The following is a 12,341-nucleotide window of genomic DNA, read 5'->3' as shown; positions in this document are numbered from 1 at the left end:
GTTCTTGCATCCTTGTTACTACCTATTAAGCAGTACAGAGTAGTCAGTATTTCAGCCAGGTGCGTTGCTACTTTGAACACAATGGGAGTTCCGCTGGTAAGGAAGAAAGGGAGAATGGATATTCAATACTTAACTGCTCTTATCTGCTGTACCTAACCTCAAGGTTGTTGAAGGATTACTTGAGATAGTATGTTTGACAGAAGACAAATAAATAGTGGTGGTCATATAAAAACTTAGCCATAATTGAACACAGAAGGTCCCAAAACATCAAGTGTGTAAAATGAAGGATTGCATTATTGGACAACCAATGAAAGGAAGAGGACTGTTCGGGGCAGCCAAAAGTGAAAGAAAGTGAAGTCGCTCAGTCGTGTCCTACTCTTTGCAGTCCCGTGGACTGTAGCCCACCAGGCTCCTCCATCCATGGAATTTTCCAGGCAAGAGTACTGGAGTGGGTTGCCATTTCCTTTTCCAGGGGATCTTCCTGACCCAGGGATTGAACCCGAGTCTCCCGCATTGCAGGCAGACACTTTACCATCTGAGCCACCAGGGAACCAGTCCATAGAATTCTCCAGGCCAGAATACTGGAGTGGGTAGGCTTTCCTTTCTCCAGGGGATCTTCCCAACCCAGAGATCGAACCCAGGTCTCCCGCATTGCAGCTGAGCCACCAGGGAAGCCCCTGGGCAGCCAAATGGCTGAGCAATTCAGGGTCCAAGGGCTCAATCCACACCCATCCTGGTCAGAATTGAGATCTGACACAGCCACGTGGTTTCTGATGCTTTGACTGTGGGCCTTGCTGGCCCTGGAGGGACTTCCTGGGTTAGCTGATTCCTACAGAGAGCAAACAGTTCTGCTGGGTGCACAGCTGTTGGGTACAAAGCAACGAATCCAGAGCCCACCCCAATCACTCCCTTCACTGAGCCCTCAAAGGGCTCTCACACTCAGGGCTACTTATTCCCCGGCCCTAGTCTGGGTACCAAACAGCCCTGGCCTCCAGAGTTGGCTGGAATTAATCACAATAGCCAGTCCAAAGCTTGCTTACCCTGCTTCGCCCTTTCCTTCTACTTCAGTTCAGTTCAGTCACTCAGTGGTGTCCGACTCTTTGCGACCCCATGAATCGCAGCATGCCAGGCCTCCCTGTCCATCACCAACTCCCTGAGTCCACCCAAACCCATGTCCGTCGAGTCGATGATGACATCCAGCCATCTCATCCTCTGTCGTACCCTTCTCCTCCCACCTTCAATCTTTCCCAGCATCAGGGTCTTTTCCAATGAGTCAGCTCTTCGCATGAGGTGGCCAAAGTATTGGAGTTTCAGCTTCAACATCAGTCCCTCCAATGAACACCCAGGACTGATCTCCTTTAGGATGGACTCATTGGATCTCCTTTGAGTCCAAGGGACTCTCAAGAGTCTTCTCCAACACCACAGTTCAAAAGCGTCAATTCTTTGGCACTCAGCTTTCTTCACCATCCAACTCTCACATCCATACATGACCACTGGAAAAACCATAGCCTTGACTAGACGGACCTTTGTTGGCAAAGTATTGTCTCTGCTTTTAAATATGCTATCTAGGTTGGTCATAACCTTCCTTCCAAGGAGTAAGCGTCTTTTAATTTCATGGCTGCAATCACCATCTGCAGTGATTTTGGAGCACCAAAAAATCAAGTCTGACACTGTTTCCACTGTTTGACCATCTATTTCCCATGAAGTGATGGGACCAGATGCCATGATCTTATTTTTCTGGATGTTGAGCTTTAAGCCAACTTTTTCACTCTCCTCTTTCACTTTCATCAAGAGGCTCTTTAGTTCTTCTTTACTTTCTGCCATAAGGGTGGTGTCATCTGCATATCTGAGGTTATTGATATTTCTCCCGGCAATCTTGATTCCAGCTTGTGTTTCTTCCAGCCCAGCTTTCTCACGATGTACTCTGCATGAAGTTAAATAAGCAGGGTGACAATATACAGCCTTGACGTACTCCTTTTCCTATTTGGAACCAGTCTGTTGTTCCATGTCCAGTTCTAACTGTTGCTTCCTGACCTGCATACAGGTTTCTCAAGAGACAGGTCAGATGGTCTGGTATTCCCATCTCTTTCAGAATTTTCCACAGTTTATTGTGATCCACACAGTCAAAGGCTTTGGCATAGTCAATAAAGCAGAAATAGATGTTTTTCTGGAACTCTCTTGCTTTTTTGATGATCCAATGGATGTTGGCAATTTGATCTCTGGTTCCTCTGCCTTTTCTAAAACCAGCTTGAGCATTTGGAAGTTCACAGTTCACGTATTGCTGAAGCCTGGCTTAGAGAATTTTAAGCATTACTTTACTAGCGTGTGAGATGAGTACAATTATGCAGTAGTTTGAGCATTCTTTGGCATTGCCTTTCTTTGGGATTGGAATGAAAACTTCTAGTTAGACCACAGTAAAGGCTGTTTCTCTCTTCTCCCCTGCACTCTTTCCATCTCCTGATAGACCCTGGTGCTTCCCCGTGTGGCTCTGCATGGGGCCGTGTGCTCCCCTCTCCTCTTGGGAACTGTGAGTAACAAGCTGTGTCTTTTTAGGGGCCGTTGTCTCCCCATCTGCCGACTTTGCTGGCCCCAAATAATAATAAAACCTATGTTTTAATGCAAGAGGGTAACACAACATTTAGGCAAGAACAGGCAGTTTAGAGAACAACAGGTCATGCCTGAGAAGGACTCATGCCTTGGAAGGACTGATGCTGAAGCTGAAACTCCATTACTTTGACCACCTGATGAGAAGAGCTGACTCGTTTGAAAAGACCCTGATGCTTGGAAAGATTGAAGGTGGGAGGAGAAGGGGACGACAGAGGATGAGATGGTTGGATGGCATCACCGACTCAATGGACATGAGTTTGAGCAAACTCCGGGAGATAGTGAAGGACCGGGAAGCCTGGTGTGCTACAGTCTGTGGGGTCGCCAACAGACAACGTAGTGACCTAACAACAATGTGCCTAAGGGTGTGACTGAGATCCTGGCATGCAACTTGGCTTCAGGTGGGCTACCTGCCCCTGCCAGGGTCTGAAGGTGCCACTTCTTTTTCCATCGAGATAGGATGCATGGGGGGGGGGTCACCACATGAATGCCCACCCTTGCCTCCAGGGGTGGCCCTTCTTGGAAGCTACCCCCTCACATTGCTGTCTGACCCCTGCCTCATTGCCCAGCCCTACCCACCCCACCACGCCCCAGTTACGAGGCTAAGTTGGGTACAGTGGCCAGACCTTTGGCTTCCCAGAGCACAGGCTCTAGCTGAACCCATATTTGGGGAACAGAGTAGGGAGAAAAGCTGCTAAGTTTAGAAACTCAAAGAAAAGTTCCGCAGCCTGTGAACCCAGATGCATTCAGTAAGAGGAAGTTTATATAAAGCTGTGGGAAATGTGGCACTTCCTTGGATACAAACAGCCCAGTTACGCATGAGCTCGAGAGTTTGCTGTCATGAGAGTGAGTTTCAATAGCTGGAGACCAAGCCGCCTCCCAGCAAGAACGTGGGTGGCCGAGTGAGGTCAGAGGGACCGGCTGGTTCTCTGAGGCTCCAGTCCTGGGCGTGGGAGAACCAGGCTCTCCCTAGACAGATGGAGCTGGGCAGGGTGTGGGGAGGTCATCACACAGCCGGCCCAGGGTGATAAACGGAACCGCAGGTCACACATGGGGCAGAACCTCCCAAAGTCACAGCCCCACCTTCTCTCTGAAGCTAATTATTCATCACCTGCAAGTACCCGGCCAGCCGCCCCGAGGGTCATGGTCTTTTCTAGTCTGGCTGGTGGAACGGGCACCTCTAGTCCTCATGGAGCTCTGGATGTGGTTCCTTCTAGGCCTTTCCTGTGGTTTTCTGATCCCAGCTTCAGGTGGTTCCCTCACAAGCACGTGTGATGAGCTCTCAACCACATTCTCAAGGGGGCCTCTGCTCACCTCCGGGTTCTCCCTCTCTGTGCCCCTCTCTTATCCCCGACACCCTGTCCCTGGGGCTGTGGTCCCCTTGGTCTCCCTAGACCCTCATCTCTGTGTCTTCAATTCAGGTGGCCCACTGAGGCCCCCACCCCCAGGTCGCCCCTTTTCTATGCTGCCCCCAAGGCAGGGGAGTTAGGGAAGCACTGTGCCTCCTCGCCTGACATCCAATGTCTTAAAGATGTTGTTTCACATACTTTTAAAAGAATTTGGTTGTTTCAGGTGACAGGGTGGAGGAAGGACACACGTCAGTGGGGCTGTAGTACGAGGTACTCCTCACACTTGGGAAATAACCACTTATGGTTTTCTGGGTGACCAGGAAACATGATGCCAGCCCCTAGTCACTATCCTCTTTACTGGGGCTGCCGTTCACAGTGGTTCAGGTTGTGCACTGCACAAATGTTTCTGGCTGTGTGAGAGCTGAGATTCAGCATGGAGCTGCATCTCCTCAGAGAAAGCAATTCTTCTTATTTTCCACAAACATTGTCCTATGACTGAGCCATGTATCAGGGACTCCATCCATCTAGAGGAAGGACACGTTTTGTCATTGTCACAGTGGCAACATCTGGGCCAGTGGGTGCCCTTAACTTGTTGCACCTGAGAATCCTTCTACATGGGCGGCTTACTTAGTTTGGGGTAGCTGGATTATGCATGGACACTTCTTTTTTTCTAATTTTTATTTATTTGTTTTTGGCGATGGTGGGTCTTCATTGCTGCGTGGGCTTTTCTCTAGTTGCAGTGCCCATGCTTCTCATTGCAGTGGCAACTCTTGTTGCTGAGCACAGGCTCTGGGGCCCTCGAGCTTTAGTCGCTGAGGCACAGGCGCTCAGGAGTTGTGGTTCCTGGGCTCTAGAGTACCAGCTCAATAGTTGTGGCTGCTGCTGCTAAGTCGCTTCAGTCGGGTCTGACTCTGTGCGACCCCTCAGACAGCAGCCCATCAGGCTCCGCCATCCCTGGGATTCTCGAGGCAAGAATAGTGAAGTGGGTTGCCATTTCCTTCTCCAATGCATGAAAGTGAAACGTGAAAGTGAAGTCGCTCAGTGGTGTCCGACTCCTAGTGACCCCACGGACTGCAGCCTACCAGGCTCCTCTGTCCATGAGATTTTCCAGGCACACGGGTTTAATTGTTCCATAGCATGTGGAATCTTCCCCGACCAAAGATCGAACCCATGTCTCCTTCATGGACAGGCAGATTCTTTACCACCGAGCCACCAGGGAAGCCCTGCGCATGACCACTTCTGATAACTGATCTGAATTCATGAGAGATGGGCCAAGTCCTGAACTTGACTCTCTGATATTGTCAAGGATCCTGCAGTGATTAGCTGGATGTCAGAACAAATAGAGACTGACAGAGACCCCGTAGTGCTGGCCCTCACCCCTGGCATGATGAAATAGAGTGGACTGCCACTTGAATTGGCTGGGAGACAAATTTAATGTCTTATTTTTACCATTTAAATAGCACCCCCTCCTGTGTGTCCCATCTTCAGGCTACTATGGGGGAAGCATAAACCACCCTTAGACCAACCACCTCTGGGCACTTTGCTTGCATATGATTTTCTGGCACAGCTTGTCCACAGAGGCCAGCACCAGGCACATGTATGTGTCCTAGTTCTTCCTGAACCCATGACCTTCATCCTCTTCCTTATATTGTGTTACAGTCATTCTGTCCCATCAAACTCTGCGACCTCATGGACTGTAGCCCACCAGGCTCCTCTGTCCATGGGATTCAGAGGCAAGAATACTGGAATGGGTTGTCATTTCCTCATCCAGGGAATCTTCCCAACCCAGGGACTGAACCTGGGTCTCCTGCACTGCAGGCAGATTCTTTACCACCTGAGCCACCAGGGAAGGAGTCTTTCTTATAATACAGGACAGTAATTATAACAAAGCCTGCTGCTGCTGCTGCTAAGTCGCTTCTGTCATGTCCGACTCTGTGCGACCCCATAGATGGTAGCCCACCAGGCTCCCCTGTCCCTGGTATTCTCCAGGCAAGAACACTGGAGTGGGTTGCCATTTCCTTCTCCAGTGCATGAAAGTGAAAAGTGAAAGTGAAGTCGCTCAGTTGCGTCCAACTCCTAGTGACCCCATGAACTGTAGCCCCCCAGGCTCCTCCACCTGTGGGACCCTCCGGGCAAGAGTACTGGAGTAGGTTGCCATTTCCCTCTCCACAAAGCCTGCTATTTGCCTCCAAATAGCAATTCTTTCCTTTTCTCTTGGCAAAAGAGCACTATTTTTTTTTTAAAAGCTGGATACACTGCTGCCAAGTAAAACATTACATCCCCTAGTATTCTCTATATCCAGGGGTAGCCAGATAATAAAGCTTTGGACAAAGAAATTTAAGTGAAGGGGTGGAGATATTACTGTCTCTTTAAAAGTGACTTCTTCCTCTTCTTCTCTTTTCTGTCACCCAGAATGCAGAGGTAATGGCTGGAGCTCCAGCAGTCATGTTGGACTATGAGATGACCGTGGAAAAGAAAGCCACGTGTGTTAAAGCAATGAGATAGAAGGAGCCTGAGTCTGTAACATCATGGGCCACGTACCTCGCAGGAATGCATATTTGTGTTTTTCTGTATAGATTAGGTCACTATTTTCAGGACAAAGTTACTTGTAGATGAACCCAATCTAATTAGTATAGCAACAAAACCCATCTCATCTTCCTCTCATGGCCTGATGGCCTCATTCCTGCAATGCTTAACAATGTAAACAAGAGAAATCAGAGTAGGGATTGATGAGGTTGCCTCCGGCTCTGGAAAATTGAGATCCACTGAGCCAATGCATTGTTCTGGAGTGTTGAAAGATGGAAGGGCATGTGCCTCACAAAAGAAAACAGAGGAACACTTCAAAGAGTCTTCCCCGAGTTCCACGCTCAAAAGAAGACTTGAGCCAGATGCTCCAGCATTGCATTGTCGGATAGACAAATGTGGGAATCGCTTATTGCTCCTGAATCAACGTCTACACTGGCAACTTCTCTTTTTCCTCCACTGAGCATTTTCTGCCAGAAGTTTCTTTTTTGGTTGTTGTGGGTGTGTTTGTTTTGGCCACACTTCACAGCTTGCAGGATCCTAGTTCCTCAACCAGGGTTTGAACCTGGGCCCCCTAAAGTGGAAACGTGGAGTCCTAACCACCAGACTGCCAGGGAGTTCCCTTGGCAGTTTTGAAATGGTAAGTTGCCACGGCAAGCGGCATTTGGCCATTTAACTGAGAGAGAAGAAACAATAAGACCTGATCACTGAGTGGGTGACTATAGAGGGGGGATGGGGAGTAATTTTTAAATCGAAAGAAAAATCTTTTAACTCCAGAGTTGGGGTAATTGAGCAGCACCCCTGATCTACAAACATTTCAGTTTAGGCTTTTTTGGCACTTCCTTGTGATGATAGCAGGCAGAAGAGGTTGGGTGAAGACCACGGGCTCCATGTTCAAATCCTGACACCACCACTTGCTGGCTCTGAAATCCAAACAAGCTACTTTACCTTTGTCTGCCTCAAGGTCCTCATCTTAAAATGGGTATGATAATATACCTAATTCTGTAGGGCTGTCATGAAGATGAAAATAAATACTCCCTTTAAAGGCACTTAACATGGCACAGAGAAACAGTTTCAAAATCTCAGTTATTTGTTCACAGTTTCAGGAGGTACAATTTCAGGACCCACCAGAACCCACCAGAACCAAATGATAATTGAGTTCTCCTGGACGGAGGAATGGACCTGGCATATCACAGCCTCAGTCTCAGAACACAGCCTCCCCAGGAAAGATGTATGTCAGGTTTGGGTCCAGATGGGGTCTCTCTTATAGTGCCTGCCACAGGTCAAATTTTAATAGAAAGTTGTCAGAAAAAAAAATTAGGACTAAAACTATAATATGACCCAGAAATCCCACTACTGGGCATATACTCTGAAGAAACTGTAATTGAAAAAGACACAGGTACAACAATATTCATTGCAGCACTATTTACACTAGCTAGGACATGAAAGCAACCTAGATGTCCATCAACAGATGAATGGATAAAGAAGTTACAGTACATATATATGATGGAATGTTACTCACCCATAAAATGAAACACACTTGAAATGGTTCTAATGGGAAAGTGAAGAAGAGCTAAAGAGCCCCTTGATGAAAGTGAAAGAGGAGAGTGAAAAAGTTGGCTTAAAACTCAACATTCAGACAACTAAGATCATCGCATCTGGCCCCACCACTTCTTGGTAAATAGATGGGGAAACAGTGGAAACAGTGGCTGACTTTATTTTTGGGAGCTCCAAAATCACTGCAGGTGGTGACTGCAGCCATGAAATCAAAAGACGCTTGCTCCTTGGAAGAAAAGTTATGACCAACCTAGACAGCGTACTAAAAAGCAGAGACAATACTTTGCCAACAAAGGTCATCTAGTCAGGGCTATGGTTTTTCCAGTAGTCATGTATGGATGCGAGAGTTGGACCATAAAGAATGCTGAGTGCTGAAGAATTTATGCTTTTGAACTGTGGTGTTGGAGAAGACTCTTGAGAGTCCCTTGGACTGCAAGGAGATCCAACCAGTCCATCCTAAAGGAGATCAGTCCTGAATATTCATTAGAAGAACTGATGCTGAAGCTGAAACTCCAATAGTTTGGCCACCTGATGTGAAGAACTGACTCCTTGGAAAAGACCCTGATGCTGGGAAAGATTGAAGGCAGGAAGAGAAGGGAACGATAGAAGATGAGATGGTTGGATGGCATCACCGACTCAAAGGACATGAGTTTGAGTAAACTCTGGAAGTTGGTGTGCTTCAGACAGGGAGGCCTGGTGTGCTGCTGTCCATGGGGTCACAAACAGTCGGACACGACTGAACAACTGAATGGAACTGAATGGGGAGGATGAACCTAGAGCCTATTATACAGAGTGAAGTAAGTCAGAAAGAGAAAAACAAATATCGCATATTGACGCATATATGTGAGTCTAGAAAGATGGTACAGGTGCACCTGTTTGCAGAGTAGCGATGGAGACGCAGACACAGAGAACAGACTTGTGGACACAGTAGGAGCAGGAGAGGGAGGGACAATTTGAAAGAGTAGCATGGAAACATATAGATTACTGTATGTAAAATAGATAGCCAGTGGGAATTTGCTGTATGATGCGGGGAGCTCAAACCCAGTGTTTTGTGACAACCTAGAGGGGAGGGTTGGGATGGGAGGGGGGAGGGAGGTTCAAGAGGGAGGCGACATGTGTATACCTGTGGCTGATTCCTGTTGATGTATGGGAGAGGCCAACACAATATTGTAAAGCAATTATCCTCCAATTAAAAAAAAAAAAAGGCACTTGTCGAACGAGGAAGTTCACTAGAATGTAGAGGGTCCAGAGCCCCGTGATCTGCTTGGGGAACATCCTGGGTGGTCCCATCATGTCCTTTTTTTGATGGCCCCAAGGAGCCACAGCGAATGTAGCCTTCTCTCATGTTGACCCGACATCCTTCCATTAGTCTTTTGAGAGCCTGTGGAACATTCGCAAAATCCCTCATACGCTCAGCTTCTCCTTAAACGTCTCCTTCCTTGTGAAAGTGAAGTCGCTCAGTCGCGTCCGACTCTTTGCGACCCCGTGGACTGTAGCCTACCAGGCTCCTCCATCCATGGAATTTTCCAGGCAAGAATACTGGAGTGGGGTGCCATTTCCTTCTCCAGGGGATCTTCCCAACCCAGAGATCGAACCCAGGTCTCCCACATTGCAGGCAGATGCTTCACCCTCTGAGCCACCAGGGAGGCTGTCTCCTTCCTTGCATCTCATCAAAAGCCTGAGTTGGAATACACAAAATCTGTAATGTGCAGAATAAAATATAAATAACAATATGTTCATCAGAGTAATCAAGATTAAAAGCTAAAACTAGTATTTATAGAGTTCCTTAAAAAACGATGTTGGAGATTATGTGTGGATTAAAAGTGTTTGTGGATTATTTAACCTAAGTTGTGTCCAACTCTTTGAGACCCCATGGACTATAGCCCGCCAGGCTCCTCTCTCCATGGGATTCTCCAGGCAAGAATACTGGAGTGGGTTGCCATTTCCTTCTCCAGGAGATCTTCCTGACTCAGGGATCAAACCCAGGTATTCTGCACAGCGGTCAGCTTCTTTACCATCCAAGCCACCTGGGAAGCCCAAAGTAGCCTTTATTTACCTGCATTTTTTCCTTTTTAAGAAGATTTTATTTTTAAAAACCATATTAGATTCACAACAAAATGGAATGGAAAGTATAGAGAGGCCTCATAACTACCTGTTCCCCCACCTGCCATGCAAGGCCTTTCGCAGTACTTTTCGCAGACCCTACACCAGAGTGGCACATTTGTTACAGCAGCTACATTGACATGTTATTACCACCAAAGTCCTAGTTTACATTAAGGTTCACTCTTTGTGTTGTATATTCTATAGGTTTGGGCAAATGTATAACGATGTCTATTTATTAGGGTGGGGGTGGGGGTTACCTGCCAGGGCCAGACTATCTGGAGAATACTCAGGTAACAAAGGCTCTGCTTCCCAGGCTGACACTGGGGCCCTCTGCAGTCACTTGGTGCTTCCAAGCTCATTTTCCTCCTGCCACCACACTCTGTGTTTGTACTACTGCGATCTCCACTTTCCAGAGGAGGCACAGAGGGGTCAAGCAAGCCACCCAGAGTCACACAGCAACTGAGTGGCCAAGATGGAATTTAATCCCCAGTCAGCGGAAACCAGCACCCACCCTGCAGACTTTGTCACCAGCTGGCTGCTATTCAAACTGACACACACAGACCTGCAAAGTGGAAACAACTCCTGACACCCTGGCCACTTGGCAACATGATGTTAAGGACTGAGGGACCTAAGACACACAGACATGCACACAGACTCACAGACACGCATATGCACAGGCATGCATATGCACATATAGATGCACACACACGCGCCGTTCTCTTTGTCTTTCAAAAGCTAACGATTCTGACAAGAGGAACGACTGAGCCAGTGAAGATCTGAGAGGTTGAAAGCCCAGTTTCTGCAGCTCTAGGGCCGGGTAGCCTTTGTGGGGGGGGGGGGGACGGGTGTCAGGGACACAGTCCTCTGTACCCGAGTTGATGGGGCTGGAATTTGAAGGCGCTGATGGATCCTCCCAGCCCCACCTCCACGCCTTGGGTGAGATCCAGACACACTTTCAGGCTGGAATCAAGATGAGTGGCTGAAGCCGAAATAAATGATGCTTGTTTTTGAAAGGACTTTTTAAACAGACCTCCTGAGCAGCAAAAGTCACAAGAGGATGAGAAGGCAGCGGCACCCGGGTGAGGTCACTGGATTGTACCCTCCCAGAACCCAAGTTGGCCAACCAGCCAGGGCAGCCTCACAGGTCCCCAAAACCTCGCCTCCCTAAGCACCGCATTCTCCTTCCTTGCTTTCTGGGGTCACATTCCTGGGAGCATCGAATATGTCAACCTGACATTTCATGGTTCAGCCATCCATGCTTAGAAAGGGGCATTATTTTTAGACTGAAAAGGTGTATTTTATATTCACACACTTGACTTTCAGGACCCTGAATGAATTTTGCTGAAATAAATATTCTCCTTTGGGTCCAGTCCAAGTATGTGAAGTTTTTAGTCCCAATGGCCTTTTCTTTTTCTTTCTTGCTTTGAAAAGGAATATTAAAAGTGGCTGAAAAGAGGGATTTAGAAATGAATGGCAATTTTCAACATGTCTTATAAAATGAAAAGGAGCAAACACTATAATATTTCTTCAGGACACAGGACTGAAGTAAAACGAGATTTAGAACCCACTGGTCATTCCTTGAGATGTGAAATGTCTATCTTTTCAGGACTCAGGATTTGGCATGGCCTGGTCAGAAAGAAGGTGGGAATTAGGGGGACCACCCATGTGTGTCCATCCATGGGGGATTGGCTGGGACAGCGATCCTGGCTTTAGCACTGAGATTCCTGAATTGCAGAAAATCCCTTGGTCTCGAGCAAAGCAGGATGAGGGGTCACCATCATTGAAATCACTTTAAGAGGAGCTCATAAAACCCCACTGACCAGAGTATCTCACCAGCCCTGTAAGCAGGGCTGTAGGCTGCCTACTCTGGGTCAGTGTGGGCTTTCAGACAGGCTTACAGGGGGGTGTGGGATTTTTGGAGGCATGAAGTGGAGCTGTCTTCACCTGCTCAGCTTCCTGCCCTCGGCCTGTCCCAGGCCAAAGACCCCTTGCACCCGAGGACCACCACTGGTCATCAGCCAAGGCCATCTACAGCCCACCACCCTCCCCAGCCCCAGGGCTCTCCACGTTGTCTAAGAAGATAGATTCCAAATCCCCACCTGAAAGCCACTGAGTCTCAGGGAGAGGGGGTGCCCAGGGATCTGCACTCTTATCTCAAGCTCCCCTGGGTTGCTTTCTCTTTTTTCAACTGTGCTAAGGGGCAAG

This window comes from Giraffa tippelskirchi, chromosome 2 (genome assembly GCF_054371585.1).
Source record: "Giraffa tippelskirchi isolate mGirTip1 chromosome 2, T2T-mGirTip1v1.2.pri, whole genome shotgun sequence".
Lineage (NCBI taxonomy): Eukaryota > Metazoa > Chordata > Mammalia > Artiodactyla > Giraffidae > Giraffa > Giraffa tippelskirchi.
This window is presented reverse-complemented; position numbering follows the sequence as displayed.